This window comes from Leptinotarsa decemlineata, unplaced genomic scaffold (genome assembly GCF_025532065.1).
Source record: "Leptinotarsa decemlineata unplaced genomic scaffold, Ldec_3_MD MMD2_tig00003348_RagTag_RagTag, whole genome shotgun sequence".
Classification (NCBI taxonomy): Eukaryota; Metazoa; Arthropoda; class Insecta; order Coleoptera; family Chrysomelidae; genus Leptinotarsa; species Leptinotarsa decemlineata.
Genome location: NW_027412588.1, coordinates 388195 through 394194, shown reverse-complemented (window position 1 = coordinate 394194; position 6000 = coordinate 388195). Strand labels below are relative to the sequence as shown.

Below are 6000 nucleotides of genomic sequence, written 5' to 3'. Positions count from 1 at the left end.
GCGCAACTGTCAGAAGGGCACTGAGTTGTATATTCACTAATAATGATCGGATCGTCGCACACAGCACGTCAAATGAAAGGATAAGAAATGGAGGAAGAATTGCAAATTCAACAAACTTGTAATTAAAAAATGTTGGGTTATGAACAACTATAAGTTTATTCCAATTGCAGAAGCTTGATTCAAAACGCAGAATTTATTGACAAAGAAAATGAAAAAAATCATTGGATACTGAAACATATGATATATTTGGATTCCTTAGGGTGAGAAGGATTCGAATCCATCAAAAAACGACCACTTCCGGTTTTCACTTCCGGTCCTCCGATTTCGATGACTTCAACATCAATGGATTCGTTTAGATGTCATGAAACATAATTAATCATTTGTCGAAGCCAAAAGGGCCTTATAACCTATTTTCATTATACTAGCAGCAACAGATCGATGTGGGTACTCATTTCAAATGATGTCATTTGTAGATTATGAAAAGTATAATATCGAGCATCTAATGTGAAATAGCATAGAAAGAATTGCACATTTGAAGAAAATCATTGAACATATTTGAAATTAAAAGTTGTTGGGTTATGAACAACTACGAGTGAAATGTAATTGCAAAAGTTTGATTCAAAACACATAATTTGTTGACAAAAAAATGAAATAATCATCGTATACTGAAACATATGGTATTTTTGGATTCCTTAGGGTGAGAATGTTTCGAATCCGTTAAAAACAGGTCACTTCCGGTTTTTACTTCCGGTCGTCCGATTCCGATGATTTCGATATCAATGGATTCGTTTAGATGTCAAAAAACATAGTTAATCATTTTACGAAGCCAAAAGGACCTCATAACCTATTTTCGCTATACAGGTCGGTGTGGGTACTCATTTCAAATGATTTAATGTGTAGACTATGAAAAATATAATATCGAGCGCCTAATGTGAAACAGCATAGGAAGAATTGCAAAGAGAATCATTGAAATAACTTTGGATCGTTACGTACATCATGTCAAATGAAAGAAGAAAAATTGCAGAATTCATCTATAAAGAAAAAACAAATATGGTGCAACATGTCAGAAGGGCACTAACCCACATCTTTATTAATGATAACTGAATCTCAACGTGCAGCACATCAAATGAAAGGGAAACGAATGCAGAATTCATCAACAGAGAAAAGAAAAACGGAGACGATGCCAAGAGGGCACAAAGTTGTATCTTCACTAATAATAGTCGCATCATCACATGTAGTACTTCAAATAAAATGGGGAAAAAAAAAGCAGAATTCATGTGTTTGTTGCGCTATTCAAATCCAAGGTGACATGGATCAATGTCAACGCTGAATATGCATCTAACAAAGACTCTTTGATTTTCTTTTGTTTCATTTCAGAATATGTCATCACTAATTTTTATATTCAAACCCAAAGTGACATTGATCACTGTCAATGTCGAATCTACATCCGGAGATACGCAGTTCTCAAAGCGACGAAACAAAGGCTCTTTGTTTCATTTTAAAATATGTCATCACTCATTTTACTATAAATACGTCATGCATGGCGAAATGAGTTAGTTGCATCCGTTGAAAGTGATACCAGTGACAAGTGCACCGATTCTATTTGAAAGTAAGTGTTTTAGGTTTGACTTTTTCTACAAATGAATTTATTCAAATGTAATTTAATTGAAAATTGGTTAGAATTGTTGAATCATTTGATTTCCAAAATTTTTCTCGATATATATATATATATATATATATATATATATATATATATATATATATATATATATATATATATGTTGGATGATTTCAGTCAAATGTTTTACATGTCGTAGTTTGTTTGAGATAGTATTCGCATATATTGTGAATCAAAACATAAAGCTTTCATTGTTTATTTTTCACAGATGGATTTACAAAAGTTGAATGCAAGTTCGATCGTGAAGAGAAAGCCAAGTATCAAAGTAGCAGATTTGCCTGTGGAGATGCCGCAGAGGATATTCACTGCCAAAATCGTGAAAGGAAAATTTGGTGAGGCGGTCTTGTTAGATTTGGGAGATAAAGTATCATTTCTGCCCCACCGAGTGACGGAGGCGTATCGTCCTCACTTAGAAGAATGTTCATCAGGAAAATACGCTATTGTGTTCAAAGGGTTGATGGACATTGGGAAACCGAATCTTGTCGTTTCATTTGAGATTGTACAAAATTAAGGTTAGTACTGTTTCCAATTTTTTCTTTGTTTTATAGGCAAAGAGTTTTTGGGTGTATACAATATTTTTCATTCGGGTCAAAAATTCTCACTCACAGATATGATCCGCATAAAGTAGTGTTTTCATACAATATATTTCCTTCACTTAGTACGTGCAGAATATGTGTTTTAAATTCTTTATTTTGAATGACACTTGATTTTTTATTTTCATTATAAGTGTAGCAATTACTTTATGAAAGACATTACCCTCTCTGTTGCCAAAAAATTTTTTTTAGTGTATGTTTTATTGAAAAATCGAATTTATTTCAGAATAATACATCAACGTGTGCAGTATCAGTCAGAGTCATCTCAACAACAACATTCAAAACCGTCATAGCAACCTTTCCAGAACGAGATTCAAATCTCAGCAGTTTCCATTTTTTTCAGTCTATAGTTGCACATTATGAGGCTAGAATTTGTCGATATTCAGTGATTTGTTGGACAAACTGCGTCTATTCAATATATACACAACCGTAATGAATTTGGAAGACTTTGAATATTCATCGTGGTGTGTTCCGAAATTCAAGAAAAACACGCCGTTCTGTATGGGTCATTTCAAAGGAAATTTGTTCAGCTGCAGTCTCAATAACGTTGATATTTTATATAAATGGCTTTATAATATACTACCAAAATAAATAAAATACATATCACACACATCTTTTTTTGAAAATGAAAACTTATCTTATACAGGGAAAGTTGTCAAAAATATGGAATAACAAAAAATTATATACCAGATTTTATAGAGATGAAGAAACATCATATTGAAAGATACTAAGTTGACAAAAACAGGACATTTTAGAAATAAAGGAAATAAGTTTGTCTGTCATTTTAAATTCTGATTCGTTGGGTCGATATAACAAAAAGTGGCATTTTATATCTTGAATTTTATTCAGGACATTATTATAGATGATTGACATTTGTCATTAAATTTCAAGTGTGATATTTGGAAATTCATTTCGTATTGTAGTTTTTTCGAAATTCCCATTCAAAATAGCATCCTTTGATATAGATACCACCGGACGAATCTATTATGTGTAGATAACCTGAGTTTCAATTGTTCGGAGTTCTGAGTTCTTGTACATATAAACATAACAAAGTAACGATACAGACAAATATGAAAAATCGTCATAAAATAATTCAAATCCATTCAAGTGAATACATGAATTGAAAGATATTTCAACCTCAACTTCGATATTCTGAAACAAAAACACACAGTATTCACAATTCCATCTTTCGTTATTCCAAGTTCATAGTCATCAAAATTGATACGATTATAATATATATAGGAATATAAAACTATCTTCAAATACAGTTGCATGAATGCACATCAAGCATTTTGTCGTAGTAAGGTGACCGGGGCAAAGTTACAACTTCAGCATAATATGAATGTTTATAAATATTAGGGAAGGTCAAGATCATCAACAGGTATTAAGAAATTCATTCGGTGTCCAAAGCTTTCGGAATACAATGCAAATAATTTTCTTTATGAGAATTCGTTCGATATTAAATATTATTACCTCAAAATATATCGAAATCATAACACGTTTGCGATTCATTTTTTCAGTTACATTTGAAAAGTGAGTTTCAGTTTGCAGAAATAATAGCCCACACATGTTGGAAATTTTGCCATAGTGTGGTGAAAATCGTATTGAAAATTCTACGAAATATAAGCGCATACATACAGAGTGAATCAATATTTGAAATATGTCGTTTGGAACGCCCCATAACCCTTCTCTATCGAATTTTGGTAGAAATAATGCTGAGTCGTATTGTAGAGTTAACGTTCGAAATTGGAGAAAGTGAAGTATTCAACAGTTTTGCGTGCGACGGTTTTGCGTGCGTTTTCGAACAGTTTACGTGCATTTATTCGTCATCGTTTCGTCGTTATTGTCGTTTTTTTTCCTATTTCAATATGACAGTCATTTAACACTTAACGCGTTTCGCTTACCAAGTAAGCATAATCAGGAGATGAATAAAGTCCACGCTTTGTCGTATGAAGGTTCGTTTTGCGAATTTTCAGACTCCTGAACCGAACCTTGAGGAACAATCAGCCTAACTTCTGGTACAGAGTGGTGTCGTAAGCCAATCAGACTGGAGAAATCAAATATCAGTAGAACCTATCAGCTGATAGGTTAGGTGGAGTACCAAGGGGGCCGATAGGTTAGGTGGAGTACCAAGGGGGCCGCTGGATGGAACGAGTATCGTAGTGATTTAAGCGTGTAACTCCGCCCCTCGGCCCCCTTGGTACTCCACCTAACCTATCGGCCCCCTTGGTACTCCACCTAACCTATCAGCTCCCTTCAATCCCAATAAAATTGAATGTTTGGTGGTCATACAATCGGGATAATAATGAAAATATGGATAACGGGTGTTGGTCATAGAGCATCAAACGCGTCTACAAAGCGTTAAAACATTGTTTTTTTCTATTTCCAAACCCCTTGTATTCAACGGATTCGAAATGATAAACAATAAATATTGTCATCTATGGTGTATCGCAACAAACATCCTCCAGAGGGCGCAACCAGTGAATTTAATGGAAACCTTCGTTACACACTACCGACACATACTTAACTTCAGTAGATAGAAGCGTTCCGCAGCTGAGTTTTGTCTTTCTGTTACAGATATTTGAAAAATATGCCGCTCTTCACTGACTTGTTGTACTATATCTGATATTTTTTTGGGGTTCCACCTTCTGCTTCAATAAGTTTTTTGAGGTTCAAATGGACACCAATATATCTTGGAATAATCACGTCGCTAGAATTAACGAAATTGCACGCATCATTCGATACCTAACAAAGCATACCAGAACTTATAGTCACTGATTGGCTTACGACACCACTCTGTACCAGAAGTTAGGCTGATTGTTCCTCAAGGTTCGGTTCAGGAGTCTGAAAATTCGCAAAACGAACCTTCATACGACAAAGCGTGGACTTTATTCATCTCCTGATTATGCTTACTTGGTAAGCGAAACGCGTTAAGTGTTAAATGACTGTCATATTGAAATAGGAAAAAAAAACGACAATAACGACGAAACGATGACGAATAAATGCACGTAAACTGTTCGAAAACGCACGCAAAACCGTCGCACGCAAAACTGTTGAATACTTCACTTTCTCCAATTTCGAACGTTAACTCTACAATACGACTCAGCATTATTTCTACCAAAATTCGATAGAGAAGGGTTATGGGGGGTTCCAAACGACATATTTCAAATATTGATTCACTCTGTATGTATGCGCTTATATTTCGTAGAATTTTCAATACGATTTTCACCACACTATGGCAAAATTTCCAACATGTGTGGGTTATTATTTCTGCAAACTGAAACTCACTTTTCAAATGTAACTGAAAAAATGAATCGCAAACGTGTTATGATTTCGATATATTTTGAGGTAATAATATTTAATATCGAACGAATTCTCATAAAGAAAATTATTTGCATTGTATTCCGAAAGCTTTGGACACCGAATGAATTTCTTAATACCTGTTGATGATCTTGACCTTCCCTAATATTTATAAACATTCATATTATGCTGAAGTTGTAACTTTGCCCCGGTCACCTTACTACGACAAAATGCTTGATGTGCATTCATGCAACTGTATTTGAAGATAGTTTTATATTCCTATATATATTATAATCGTATCAATTTTGATGACTATGAACTTGGAATAACGAAAGATGGAATTGTGAATACTGTGTGTTTTTGTTTCAGAATATCGAAGTTGAGGTTGAAATATCTTTCAATTCATGTATTCACTTGAATGGATTTGAA

General features: G+C 34.0%; 1 long non-coding RNA gene across 1 annotated transcript; it reads left to right on the top strand.

The window, feature by feature from the left end:
* The first annotated feature begins 861 nt into the window (after positions 1-861).
* Positions 862-2881, top strand: LOC141483421 (uncharacterized). Its single transcript, XR_012466074.1, has 3 exons — positions 862-1609; positions 1887-2190; positions 2498-2881. It is a non-coding gene; the product is annotated as an uncharacterized lncRNA (long non-coding RNA).
* The last annotated feature ends 3119 nt before the right edge of the window (positions 2882-6000 follow it).